General features: G+C 35.1%; 1 pseudogene; it reads left to right on the forward strand.

Annotated features, from left to right (window-relative positions):
• The first annotated feature begins 1,786 nt into the window (after positions 1–1,786).
• LOC110797462 (general transcription and DNA repair factor IIH helicase subunit XPD-like) lies at positions 1,787–15,186 on the forward strand (annotated as a pseudogene).
• The last annotated feature ends 479 nt before the right edge of the window (positions 15,187–15,665 follow it).

The raw sequence follows: 15,665 nt of genomic DNA on the forward strand, positions 1-15,665 counted from the left end.
TTGTTTTACATCACGAGTTTGATACCATGTCTGATCCCCAAATGTTCAATTGTGTATGGGCCCAATGTATTTATTTTTACTTTCTCTTTTTTAACTCTATTGGACTAAATGTTGCAGTATGAGCCCAATTTGTATAGTAGTACTAAAACTTCAATCGCTAACTGCTATCCGGGTACAACCAGCTCTGGCTGTACCTCCAAAAACGACGCGCTCATATTGTTTGTTCATTCTTGTCGACTGTTTGTTCTTTTTTATTGTACTGTTTGTTCATTCTTATTGTACTGTTTGTTCTTTCTTATTGTACTGTTTGTTCTTTCTTGTTGTACTGTTTGTTCTTTCTTGTTGTACTGTCTGTTCTTTCATGTTGTTTTTAAAATTCATCATCAAATTTTCATAATTGTTGTATTTTATGTTCTTTCTTCTGGAATTTTATGTTCTTTTTTATATTGTTTGTTCTTTCTTGTTTATTTGTTTGTTTATAATAATCATATGGTTAATGTTCATAATTAAACTCTTCATTAATCTTTTATTCTTTCTTTTTGTATTGTTTGTTCTGTCTTGTTGTACCGTTTGTTCTTTCATGTTGGCTTTAAAATTCATCATAAAATTGTTCATAATTGTTGTATTGTTTGTTCTTTTTTCTGGAATTTTATGTTCTTTTTTATATTGTTTGTTCTTTTTTGTTGAATTATTTGTTCTTTCTTGTTTATTTGTTTGTTCATAATAATTATCTGCTTTATTGTTTGTTCTTTCTTGTTGTATTGTTTGTTCTTTCATGTTGGCTTTAAAATTCATCATAAAATTGTTCATAATTGTTGTATTGTATGTTCTTTTTTCTGGAATTTTATGTTCTTTTTTATATTGTTTGTTCTTTTTTGTTGAATTATTTGTTCTTTCTTGTTTATTTGTTTGTTCACAATAAATATATGGTTAATGTTCATAATGAAATTGTTCACTTCATTAGTCTTTTATGTTTTTACAAGCGCCTATATTGTTTATTTCCAAATAAATAAATAAATGTTCATTTCCAAAATAGTAAATGTTCATTCCAAATAAATAAATAAATGTTCATTTTTGTAGTTTATTTCCAAATAAATAAATAAATGTTCATTTCCAAAATAGTAAATGTCCATTCCAAATAAATAAATAAATGTTCATTTCCGAAATAGTAAATGTTCATTTTTGTATCAGTATATTAATGTTCATTTTAAACAACACAAAACGACATCGTTTTGGATGGGGGTACAGCCAGCTTTGACTGTACCCGGGTATAGCAAAAAATTTGCGCTAAAACTTGGGGGGCCAATTAAAAAGTTAATGGGCCAATTTTTAAGTTAGGGGGGCCTGGCCCTGGCAGGCCAGTGCAATACTCCGCCACTGTTACCAAACACTTTATTAAATCCGCTAATACAATCATCTAGTCAAACCAGCTTATAAAAATAGCTAGTCAAATTAATTAAGACAAACCGCTACAGCTAACCGCTAATTACTAAACAGGGCCTATACGATAAGTTTGGTTTTATACGTGAAGTAAGTTTTTTTAGATAATTAGTAGAAGTCTGGTTCAGAGGCGGTTTCCCCCCAGTTTACACTTTGCACGGTTTGAACTCTTTCACCTGGACTTTCATTTTACCTCAAATACCCGTGTCGGATCTTACTCCGTAACTCGGTAAATGTTTATTAATTAATATCAATGAACATGAGTTACGGAGTACATGACTCAGATATACTGTTTCCTCTTACTCCAGTCCGGCAATATTAACCGTCTCCGAAATCAGAAGTAGAAATGGAAAAGATAAACAAAAGAATTGGGTCTCTCCCTTCAAACTCCAAAATCCAAATCGCATTGTTGCAGTTGCAGCTTCATCTCCTTCAAACAAAAGCAGCATCTTGTCACCTCTCTTTCTCTACTGCTGGTCTGCTTCTATTCTCGGTAATTTGTAATTTTTTATCAGTATTTTTTTTATCGATTTCTTTTGATTTTATTTGTATTTGTATTGATTTAAAAATATAATTTTCTGAATTGTTAAATATATTGTGTTAGGTTTTTTGTTAGATTTATTTTGGTGTTGTGAAATTCGTATTATTCTTTTTGATATGATTCAATTTTTCTGATATGACGGGTTTCAAATTGCTAAATGTGTTATGTTGGGTTTGTTTTGGTGTTGTTCTGTGTCTAATTAGTATGTACCCAGTTCATAATTCTACCTGGAATTCGTATAATCCTCTTTGATATGATTCGATTTTTCTGACAATCACCGTTCATCTCTACTCGGGCTCAGGGCAGGCGCCCCTCCTGCCCTGCCTCAGGGATGGGCCTATCGAGGAACCCGGTAAAATTCCTACATGATCATATACAGTCATAGCAGCATTCCTACATGTTTGAACTCAAACGAGCACTCGATGTCCACTGGCACTGGGAAGACAATTGAAATTCTATCTCTCATTACCAGTTATGCTCTTTCCAAACCCTCAATCCTATCAAGCTACTGCACTGGTACGGTTCATGAAATGGAAAAAGACCCTAACTGAGCTCAAAGTACTCCATGACTATCAGGTTCACAACTTGGGTCCTTTAGCTGGGCTTCTTTCTGTTGGGGTTTCTTCCCGTAAGAACCTCTGTATCAACCCTGCTGTTGTGTCTGCTGAAATAGAGACTGTTGATGCTGGCTCTCGGAAGCTCACAGTGTGCTGGGTTAGGGCTCTAGCAGTGGAAATCATAATAATGCTACTTTCTTGTTTTAGATAGTTAGTAGAAGTCTGGTTCAGAGGCGGTTTTCCCCCCAGGTGTTTACACTTTGCACGATTTGAGCTCTTTTAACCGGACTCTTCATTTTACCTCAAATATCTGTGTCGGATCCTCGACACTCTGACATGGGTATGGACACTTGGACACTTCATTTTGGACCAAAATCATGCAATTTTTTCCACAAAATAACTGTGTCAAACACTTGGACACGTACCAGTGTCGGATATGGGTATCCGAGTCAGGGTAACATAGGATTTGAGAGAATTTGGCAAGCAGAAAGGATGGTGCCCATATTTTTTGGCACGACATGTGGTGCAATTTGCAAATGTTGTGATTTACAATTACAGCTACTAGTATCTACTTGATCCAAAAGTTGCAGGGATAATTTCAAAAGAGATGCAGCGGGACTGTGTGGTTGTTTTGATGTGTGCATTGTCCTCTTACTGTTAGTGTGTGAAGGAAAACACTTGAAAGGGCCACCAGAAATATTTCTAGGATGTCTCAAGAGATTGAAAAGTAATTGGAAATTTGTTTTTAAGTCTCTGTGAAATTTGTTTCGGGCCAGTTAGTGAATTGTGCAATTCAGCAGTGTATGTAGCTTATATGAATATCTGTTCTCTAACTCTCTTTGTTGGGGTAAGTAGCCACCATGATACTTGTTAATATTGTGATGTTTCTTACTGTGTAAAAACATGCTACTTTGATTGAAGGCTATTAGTATTCCTGTTCTGTGATATTTATGGTAGAAACTCCCTAATTGTCTCAAAAAGGGGTCACATTGTAGTTAGTGGAGTAATATTTTAGAAGATGTAAGGTTTTTCCTTCCATACAGCCTAACCAGTCAACCAGTTAGGGATATTGTTGCATTCATCTCAACAATTCTATCTCCCTAGGCCTTATCAATTAGAGATATGATTTGCACAAGGCTGTTTTGAAGATAACTGTTTTTCCCATAGCAACAGAAACTTTATGTACCTGCCTTGTTGGAAATGGCATACTTACATTCGATGGTGTCCATGTTTTACTGTATTTTCATTTAGCTTTATAGTTCATAATTAGTAAAATTTTAGACTTTGAAATTATTTGATGTAATGTAAGGAAGGATTGTTTGAGTTAATATTAACTCATTTGATGTGGTAGGAAGGTTCAAGGCCACAGATGCTTGAAATCTATGCCCATAATACAATCGCGTTTTTGAAGGGTTGGCCCATAGGGGAAATTTACCTAGTACGTCATTGCTATATAGGCGATTTTCTTAGATTTCTGCTATGTTTTCTGGCGATGGCAGTTTCTTTCAGTTTCATTGATTCTTTTCTTATGCTTTTTCTATTAAAATTTTCTTTTTCAGTTGGCGATACTTAGCTTTCCCACTCAGCTCTGCCTGAGATATTCTGGAAGTGGCAGTACCGGGGAATATTCGCCGAGCAGAGCATTTTCTATTAGTTTTGCGTAGATTGGTGCAATATATCAAAGGCTGCAAAGTTAGAATTTTGAAAAGGAGTAGCCTATTTCTAATCCCTAAACGCACAAGTTGGACTTACCAAAAAAACCTTGAAAATTTGTTATGACCGCCTCCAATTTCTTATGATGACCCTTGAAATAACCGATACAGATGAGTTCTTAAGTATTCAGACAATTTGTGATTTTGCAACACTGGTGGCCTGGTGGGCACATATGCCTATACTGCAGGTTGGTTTAGAATAACATATTTTGTTATGAAGTAACTGTTCAATATCCCAGATTTCAGTCAGGCGTTCCATTTAGAGTTTATTGCTTACTTTTTGTATCTGCCTTTATATGTTGTTACTTTGATTTCTCATAATAATACATGTTTGTGCTTCAAAATTGGATTTTCAGCTGAGTTGTCATGATGCTTCGCTTGCTACGAGGCCGTTATTTGAACGGTTCCAATCAGCTGTAATCACCTCAGGAACTCTGAGCCCTATCGATCTTTACCCACGCCTTCTGATTTCAATCCTGTAGTCAGTCAAAGTTTTATTATGTCCTTGACAAGGGAGTGCATATATCCAATGGTCCTAACTTGTGGAAGGTAAAAGTTTTATCTTGGATCTTCATCTTGTCTTTTTATTTGAATTTCTGATTGAATGTTTTGTGAAGTCTAAAGACCTTATTTCTGTAATTATATTTGAGTGACATTACAGTAGTTTTTGGTTGACATGTGTAGTTTTACTTTTTCTGTTTACTTATATGACTTGTATGTTTGTTTTAGTGAACCAGTTAGCACGAAATATGATATGAGAAGTGTTCCGGGTGGTGCAAGGAACTATTGAAGGTTATTACTAGAAATGGTTTCTGTTGTTCCTGAATGGAGTAGTGTGTATTTTTATCAGCTATTTATACATGGATGCCATTGTTAATACTTGGAATGAAGCAGGAATTCAAAAGGTATAGATGATGTATGAGCATCAAATTTTGTTAATATTTTGCATGACCGGACTTTTTCCTCAATCTACTTACTCTGCTTATTGCTTTGTGAATTGATTTGTTAATACTGGATGGCCTATTACTGAAATCTCTCAGTGGTAAATCATGTTTGAGTGGACTTATGTTTTCAAATCTTTGTTTACTATTAAAGAAAAGCTTCTCAAACTGTTGTTTATTGCAGGAAATAATGCAACATATTGTATTAATTGAAACTCAAGACGTCGTAGAAACTATATTGGCCCTAGACAACTACCGCAAGGCTTGTGATTGTGGGAGAGGTGCTGTCTTTTCTCTGTTGCAAGGTACTTAAGATGTGTTTGATGGTTTTTTTTAAACGTTAATGGCATTAGATGTTTAGGCCCGGTTCTTTAGAGATGAACTGAACTGAAATTAACTGAACTTATTTTTTTTTTTTTTTTTTTTTTGGCAAATAAAGATATTTTATTACCAAAAGAGGGAATTACACCTAGTCAAAACTAGGAAGCAGTTAAGCCAGACCACCAGTACAACATTATCAACAGCAAAGCAACAACCAACAACTAATCAACTACAACAAAGGCTAACTAAGCAGAAACATATGTTGGCTAGCGGTTGCCCTACAAGCCACTCTAAACATGATGTCTGGAACAATATCAGCAGGCCTTCTACATTTGTGGTTAAACACCATTTCATTCCTTTGCAGCCAGATGCTGTAAAGGCACTCAGCAAAATACATAACAAGCAGCTTGTATCTATCCCCAGTTCTCTTGGTAGCTTTCAGAATCCATGCTAACTCTTGATCAAAAGAAGAAGCTTTCCTGCTAAATTTTAGGCTATGCAGAATATATGAATATATTCCAGACTGCAGCAGAATAATCTTACTCAAAGAACAAATGTGCTGCAGATTCTTTCTTTGTGGTACACAAGGGGCAATCCTCCACAGTAGTGATCTTCCAAGCCACCAACCTGTCCCTAGTAGGGATTCTATTCCAAAGAGCAAGCCAAGTAATAAACAAGCTCTTAGGGGATTCTTTGTTATTGCACACAATCCTTCTCCATGGAACTTTCACATGATCACCAAGAAGACACTGATACACCTTTTTGATAGAAAATTTGCCATTCCTGCAAACTGTAACCCAACCTCCCACATCTTCAATCATACGAACAGAAGATAGAATATTCTTAAGTGGCCAAGACATAGCAGCATGCCATGCACTTAGTATCAAGAGATCTTCCCTTAATATAGTAGGTGTGCACCCACCTACACCACAACTTATCTTTTTTGTGTGTCAAGGCCCATAATAGCTTAGCTACTGCAGCTTTGTTCCAAAGACTCATTTCTTTAATATTCCATCCCCCTGCAGTTTTAGGGAGGCACAAATTGAACCAAGCAACTAAAGACTTCCTTGATGGACCAGTGTGACCAGTCCACAAGAAAATTCTACAGAAGTTTTGGATCTCCTTAATTACCTTCTTAGGCAAGATGAAAAATAGTTTGCACCAGTTGCAGCCTACTAGCATAAGTGAGATTCCTAGCTGTCCAAGTTTTGGCTCTAGCAACTACTTTCTCAATCAAAGGCCTGCATTGATTATAAGCTAGCTTTTTTGTAGCAAGGGGCACACCAAGATACCTAAATGGGAAGGACCCTTCAGGGATGTGAATAGCAGATAAGATTGCAGCTTTCTCAGTGGAAGAGATCCCACCAAGATAGATGTTACTTTTATCAAGATTAGCCTCAAGGCCAGAAGCAACAGAGAACTGATGGAAAGCAGAAAGCAGCATCTGCACAGATTGAATGTCTGCTCTGGAGAACATAAGCAGATCATCAGCAAACATGAGATGAGTAATAGCAAGTTTTTTACACTTGGGGTGAAAGTTGAAAGGAGTTTGAGTTTGGAGCTGCTGAAGATGCCTAGTAAGATATTCCATGCCAATTGTTTGGAGCTGCTGAAGATGCCTAATAAGATATTCCATGCCAATTGCAAAAAGGAAAGGGGACATAGGATCCCCCTGCCTTAGCCCTTTCTTTGCACTGAAAGGCTTAGTGGGTTTGCCATTAATAAGAATGCTATAGGAAACAGTTGTGATGCAGCTAAACACTCGAGTCACAAATCTGTCAGGGAAGCCTAGTTCAATCATCACCTCTTTGAGAAAACTCCACTCAATAGAGTCATAGGCCTTTTTTAGATCCACTTTAAGAAGGCATCTAGGAGAGATATGGGCCCTGGTGTAGCCTTTAATCAATTCAGTAGCAAGCAAGATGTTGTCAGAAATCTGTCTCTCAGGAATGAAGCTAGATTGAGCATCACTAACAACATCACCAATTATATGCTGCATTCTTGTAGTGAGAATTTTAGAGACAAGCTTGTATACTACATTGCAACAGGCAGTAGGCCTAAAGTCTTTGACTTTAGTAGGATTAGCCACCTTTGGAACAAGAGTAACAGAGGTACAATTATACTGGGACAGCATAGTGTTGGTAGTAAACACCTCCAAAACTGCTTTGTAGACATCCATCTTGATAATGTGCCAAGTCTTTTTGAAGAAAACAACATTAAGTCCATCTAGACCAGGTGCTTTATCATCACCAATACCCTTAAGAGCTTGATCAATTTCAAGAGTAGTAACTTCTCTAGTTAGCCAATTCTTGGCAGAGTTACTAAGTTTAGTGCCATTTCTTACAGTAGGGATGTGGATAGCAGGAAGAGAGCTAGCAGCTGATCCCAACAATGTTTTGTAGAAACCTACAATCTCACCCTGAAATGCATCTGGTTCCACCAGTTCTCATCAATATTATTGTTCTCATCATAAAGCACTGAAATCTTGTTCTGCCTGTTTCTCTCCTTCATAGCAGAAAAGAAAAATTGGTGGTTAGAATCACCCACTTGCTGTATCCTAGATTTCTGTCTCAAAGCAATCTCATCCACTCTGAGCCATTTCTTCAGATTTGCAATGCAAACTTTTTCATGCTCAAAAAAACAGCAGTTGGGGCAGTTTGTAAAGCATTTTGCACATTATCAAGATGAACTCTGGCCTTGTCAACTCTCTCTTTCACACCAGCAAATTCCTCTCTATGCAAACATTTCAGTTTTGACTTGACTATCTTCAATTTGTACCATAGCTTGTACATGTAGGAACCCCTAACTTCAGTAGAGCTCCAAACATCCTCCACCAGAGGTAAGAATTGACTATGCTCACTAAGGTAACTGAACTTAACTTAAGTGAACTTAATTTAACAGAATATTACTGAAATAAATAATAAATAATAAAATAACAAATAATAAAATAATAAATGATTTATAATTAATAATAAATAATTAATAATTAGTAATAAATAATTAATTATTAATAATAATAAACTCTAGTTAATTACAAAATAATAATAAAAACTGTTAATTAATACTACCTCCGTTCCTAAATGATCTTTACGGTTACTATTTACACGGTAATTAAGGAATTTTGGTGAACATGTGATGATGGGGTAACAAATGAAAAATGAGTGGCTATAAATTGTCCAACAATGTGAGTGGGTGGAAACTAATATTAAAGTATTGTGAGTGGGTAATTTATGGTGGGCCAAATAGGAGTAAAAATGGAATAAAGTAGGAGTGTAAAGAACTTTCAGGAACGGACTAAAACGGAAAGCGTAAAGAACTTTTAGGAACGGAGGTAGTAACTAAAGAATAATTAATAATTAGTAACTAAATAAATAAATAAAAATAATCTGTAATTAATTACTAAATATTTATAATAAATGATAAATAATAATAATAATAATAGTTCATAATTAATAATTAATAACTAATTAACTACATAAAAATAATAATAAATGAAATTATATTAATTAATAATAAATAATTAGTTATATATAATAATAATAATAATATAAAAAATAATAATACTGATAATAATAATAAAAAAAAAAATATTAATAATAATATTATTATTATTATTAAGTTGAATTGAATTAAATTAAACTGAACTTAACTTAACTGAACTGAACTGCGAACTAAGTCATGAAACTGAAATTAAGCCAAAAAGAACAGATCCTTACTACGGCGAGGTATGTATTGCGGTCCTCTGTCCCTGTTTGGAATTGCTATTTGTTTTAATTTTGTACTTCATAATATCATAAATTTGGTGCAAGACCTATATTTTGTTGCGTCTTATGCCAATGCTATGAAAATTTTGCTCATGGCTCCGAAAATTTTGTATCAAGTGGTTACTACACTTTCCACCGATAGTATTTTTTATCAAAAAGCCTTATCTCTAACTGCATATATGATCTAGGTTGTATTGCAAGTTTATATGCCATATAGGCTAATGAGTTCATACGGGTTAACTAATAGTCCTTAGATTTTACTTCAAACCCATTCTTCAATTTGGCAGTTTATAGGAAATCCGTACAAGCTCACTGTGTATCCTTAAATTATTCATCTTTAAACCATGTTTATTTTGTTTACGTGTTGAATAGTTTGACGGAAAAACCTGTTAACAAATTCAAACATTTTCAATAGTCACCTTTTAAGTAGAACTTGTGGAAATCAATTATAGAGTTCCTTTTATGGTGTTCTATTTTTTGGTCTAATGATAGTATTTAGGGTTATGCTAAAAATTGGCAACTCCAATCACCATACGGCTTCAAATTATGGGTTTGGCCGGTTTTTGGACGAGTTCAGGCTAGGAACCCAGGAGGTGTTATTGGGACTTGGGAGCAGGTTGGAGTAAAAGCATTTTCCGTTGGGGACGACAAATAGGATAGTTGGAGATGGTGGAGAGGTGGGGCAGGGGTGCGTGGTGGCGGTCGGATATATATTCTTGATAAAGGAGGGGGTGGGGTCGATGGGTTATTTTTTCAAACAATGGTGTTTCCTCTTTCAAAATTATTTTTGGATTGTTTCATCATTTTTTTAACAAAATAAAGCTCATAAATACGGAGTATTGTTTAGGGAAAACAGAGGGCCAATTTGGAAAGTCAAAAATAAGTTGCTGCCAACTTGTCAAGTAGAAAACCCTGAAACACGAGGTCACCATGTAGAATTTCTCTTAATTAAAGGTCTAATGAGGTTATTCCTTAAATACAAACTTTTTTATAAGGCGGTCTTACACAAAAGACCACCTTGGTATCATATAAGTTAAGCAATGGAACCAATTAGTTAAGCACTTGAACTAATAAGTTAAGTATTGAAACCAATTAGTTAAGCAAATGAATTAATTAGTTAAGCAATTGAATCAATTAATTAAGTAATGTAACCAATTAGTTAAGAAATTGAACCAATTAGTTAAGCAATCAAAGTGGTCTTTCCGGTAAGGCGGTCTTACACAAATGTTACCGTTCCTTAAAGGGTTATTATAGTTAAGAAACCTTTAAAATATTATTTTTAAAAGTTTTACGGAGCCGTTCCTTAAAGGGTTATTATAGTTAAGAAACCTTTAAAATATTATTTTTAAAAGTTTTACGGAAGGTATTAACTCAGCAATTTGAATACTTGTTTAAGGTATGTCATGTTGCCGAATGAAAGATAATAGAAGTTTACAAGTGACTGCTATGAATAGCAAAACATTTGAAGTACAAAGCACAAACACAACACACTGCGTGCTTGTAGCCTTGATGTATCTATTTTATATACCATATTATATTCCCTCCGTTTCATAATAATTGCAACACTTGTCCAGGCGTTTCAGAATAAGTGCAACACTTTCCATTTTTGACAACTTTTAACTAATATTTATTCTTTCTGTCTTGTTTACCCCACGTCTTATTCTTTTATTATTTCTCTTTCCTCCCACTTACTCCACTACATTTAGATTTCATTTCTCTACTCTGTGTGTGAAAAAGCTTCATGAAAAAAAAATTATTGCACTTATTGTGAAACGGAAGGAGTATCATACTTCCTCCGATCCGATCTAATCTGTCCAAAAAAAAATCTGTACTTTTCGAGATGTCAACAATAGTCTTTAAAACAACCAACTTCTTATCCTAGTAACTAAAACTGATGAAGCATCTATCCAAACAACTCTAATGGTGATGATAATGTATACTCCGTATTTTGGAAACTCCCTAGATTAATGAAGTAACTCTGTTTAACCAAAAAAAAAAAGAACAAAAAAGTGAGGGGTGTGTGTGAAATGGAACCGTAAAAATAGATTAGTTTCCCCGATTAATCAAATTACAAATTGACCCAGATTCGACACAACCCAAATGAACTGAGCTTTACCCGACCTGAATGACCCGTTTACGAACTTTGCTATGACACTAATTTATCAATCCTGTTATGTAACAATTGGTTGTCATCGCGCTCTTTCTTCTCTCTCATAGTCTCGTTTTTCTTAACATCATATGGCGAGAATTCTACAAGACCAATTTAAATTGGCTCAGTTATTTTTTCTTTATTTAATGGTTGAAATCTTGAGTTTGTTTTCCTGTAAAACTTCAATTTCGTTTTCTCTTAAATTGCTTGATTATCATCTTTGCAATTAACTTACATTGTAGTATGATTATATTTAAACCAGAACATTAAGTAAAAGATACTAATTTGGTGTTTCTGGCATATACGGATTACGGAGTATTGTTCAATTTTAGCGTTGCTCATTGAGAATTTTGGTCTTACCAGAAGCGAATTGGGGTTTTCAGTTTTTGAGAAATTCGAAAAATAGAAATTGTTCAGATTGTTGTTTTTAGTTAGCCTATATAACCCTTGACCAGTTCTTTGATTGCTTGTTTACTCAAAAGATCAATCTCACGAGCTTGTCATTTGTGAATCATCAATGTTGTTATCTGGTAGTTGTAATTAGGGTTAATGACTAAGTCAAGTTGAGTATGATACCAGCCCACAAGGCTTGGGCTGAGCGTCTAAGCTCGTACTAAATACGGATTCTAGTGAAGGGAAAGTGATTTTTCCTGTTATGTATGGTGTACCTGCTGGACACTTGCGGAGTTGTGAGTGGTGATACTCTCTTTGTTTCTTAGAGAACATATTTAATAGGAGTAATATTATTAGGATAGACACGAGGCGAAGTGCATTATAAATAAAAACTAGCCTAGGACTCTAAAATATGGGATGGACTGAGTAAGATGAAGAAGTTATATAATCATACATTGAAATCGAGGCTACGTTTAGCTATAATAGAAAGAGAAGATCAGACCAGTGCACCTGCTACGTATTATATCGCAGTGAAATACCCTGCGTAATGAACTTTTAAGAAAAATGCTGTATCAGCAGTTCAGCATACTTATTCAACATGTAGTCAGCCTTAGGATGCAACCTTGTGAAGAAGTTGATTACTGCTTGATGAAACTTGATAATGTAGAGCCATGGGTGTCTGAGCAGGTAAAAGCCGAGCACAACTGCAATGACCCTGAATTCTATGAAATACTGTAGTATAGAAGTATAAATACAGAAGGTACCAACACTGCAGTTGCTCTAGGATCTGTCCAGCTAACCAGGGACTGAAACCTTTCATCTGGCGCAGTCCACTTATCTACCTCAGCTTGGATACTACTCCCTTGATAATGCAGAGACATGGTTCAATAGCTTTGCCTTGATATGGCTAGACCATCAAGAGGGAAGGATGCCAGTCAAGAAAATCTTTAAGGCCATCTCATTGATTAATACCCGATCTTTGGTTAGCAAACAGTTAAGTCTAATATATTATTGGTTTTCTGATATAGCAATTAGAACAAATATATTTGTAGTTTACTTGTGAGTAGTCTTAATAAGCAGAGTACTTCATTTGACAGTATTGCTTACCTAACTTAGCATATACAGGTGAAAATAACAAAATATGATCTATGAATAAGTCAGCTGCAACAGTTTCTGAACAAAGGCCAGATGCAAAAACCCTGTTAGCTAGGACTTCTTGTCAAAGTAGAAGTTTCAATTTATCAAATGGGTTAACTCTATATGATTATTATGCCAAAGAATTTTACTCGTGAGTAGATTGAGCTCTTCTGATTATTGATTAATACTCTCAGAATTATGTGTTGACAAACGTTCTCATGTATTGAAGATATAGCACTAGAAGATACATGATACCAGTAGGGATGGCAGATGCAAAGTCCCCTGGTTGGGTGCCCAAAGTCCCAAACGACTTTTGTGAGAATTTACATTTTAGCATTGCAGGAAATCATACAAGATTCCGGTATTGGTAAGGTTTGGTCCTAGATTCAGATATCTTCTTTCTATTGTATTTATCTGTCTACGTCTTTAATTTTAGTGAAATTCTCCTGCTTCAGACTGTGTAACCCAGTAAGGAGTCTAAGGACAGAATCGATGAAGTACAATATCAAGGTAGAAGATTTGTTGGGGTGTGACCAGGTATGCCCAGTAGGTGTTGTCGTGTTGTACCTAAAATGTGAAATTCATACTGTAAGATTAATTTTATAGGATTAATTTTAGAATCCCACTCCCGGAACTGTAAGATTTTTTCCCAAAGATAAAAAGAAGAAAAAGGATCCTACGTTGTATAGTTCCTCTCATGTTTGTCCGTTCTTTTCAGGTCATTATCTGCAGTCAGCAGAACATTTTACACTTTTATTTTTCTGCAACTGTATTTCATACTTGTTTATAAGGTTGTCTTTAGAGGCCAACTTCCCCTCCACCACTAGTTTGCATTTTGGTAAACTAATGACATGTTGTAATCAACATTGATGTTTATTTATTATAATGAAGACTACTTTTACCTTTTGATTGAGCTCCGATGCTGTCTTTGGAACTCGAAATAGAACTGTAGAAGATGATCTGCAACTTGTTTATTATTTGAAAAAATAAAAGAGGAAAAAACGTCTGGTACATTTTAAAGTTCTTCTCAGTTGGCATGTTTGTAACATGTCATTTATTTTTTGTTAATCTTGTAACAGGTCATTAGTTACAAAAAGTTCATGACTTGCTGATTGCTGAATGGAATTAGTCAAATAGCTCACATAATGCATGTGTGCATAGACCTGAGCAAGAAACTCCAATCTTCATTACAGGCAACATACACTCTACTTGTTGCTGAACTGTGGATTCGGTAAGTACACTATCATCTACCTCTTCACTGTCATGTACTACGAGTGTCTTGTCAACAATCTGCAACACTTGATCAGGCAACTATATTCAATACTTTCTCATATTCATTCATTTACGTAGAATTTGATTTGAGCATGCAACTCCTATATTCACCGGATAATCTGATACACAAGTGACTTGCATGCGTGATTTGCACCATGAGTTTTAAAATCAAACGTCCCATTTCAAGTGCAACATTTGGCTTTTCAAAGTCAAATTTGTAAAATTTCACCTTATTTTTCAATTACAACAATTACTTTCGAAATACATACTGTAATGTTAAAATACATGAAATTATAGAGCTACATGAAATCGAAATTAGCAAAACCTATATGTAATCTTGTCGAAATCTATAATGATACTTTAGATAGAGTCTAGAGTGCAAATATGTGTCCTCAGCACCCTTTGCTATCTTGTGTAATGCTCAATTCTATCATACTCCTGCAGATCATATATGAAAATTACGAAGTGAGAAGAATGACAATAATTGTTATTTGCAAAACTAATAAGAATTAATAGAGATTTTTAAATTTATTTACCCCTTGGAAAGGTACGCCTATGTCTGGGATTGCAAAGCATGTTTCTAGCTTTGAGTAGCTCACTCAAAGCTTCAGTTATCTTCATTCGGTCGTGTGGCAAATTAAATGACTTGAGCAAGCAACTCCAATCTTTACCATTAACATCATGCACTCTTCTCTTTTTCGAAGCATTGCTTGGGTCCTTGGTTCCGTTTCACCAGCTTCGTCGTCACTTTCATCCTCCATAAGTGTCGAGTCAACAATCTGCAACACTTGGTCTGGTAATGCAGCCTTTGCATACATATGGAGGTTGAAGCCTTCCTTGAACATATCGTCGGTGGGTCTCTTTCTTGTGATGAGCTCAAGCAGTAGAATTCCGTAACTGTAGATATCAGCCTCAGGAGATGCTCCATTTCCCACGCCGTACTCTTGACCACAAAGAATGTCCAACAAAAAAAGTTAAACTCAACATAATATTATGTGTCCTACCTATATGCTTAATTTACATGCTTATCTAATACTTCATGTATATTACTTCGTTTGATTTGTAGTTAAGTTTCATTTTATATCCAGGAATTAATTATGTACACAAAAATCTTATACAGATATCAATGCTCATTTTCTTGCTAGATAATAAAGTGATTATTAGTTTTTATCTAACACACTATTTAATTTCTTTTAAAAAGAGATATTGTTAGTGACAACGTAAAGTTGTTACCTGGAGCAACATAGCCAATAGTACGTTCCTCTAACACCAATCGAACTGCTTTGATTTGGGTGTAGCGGCTGAGGAAGAATCTTTGATAACCCAAAGTCAGCTACACGGGCAACCATGTCATTATCCAATAATATGTTGCTTGGTTTAAGGTCGCAGTGCACAATCAGGTTACCACACTCATGATGGAGATAGTTGAGTGCATGAG

This window comes from Spinacia oleracea, chromosome 3, assembly GCF_020520425.1.
Source record: "Spinacia oleracea cultivar Varoflay chromosome 3, BTI_SOV_V1, whole genome shotgun sequence".
Classification (NCBI taxonomy): Eukaryota; Viridiplantae; Streptophyta; class Magnoliopsida; order Caryophyllales; family Amaranthaceae; genus Spinacia; species Spinacia oleracea.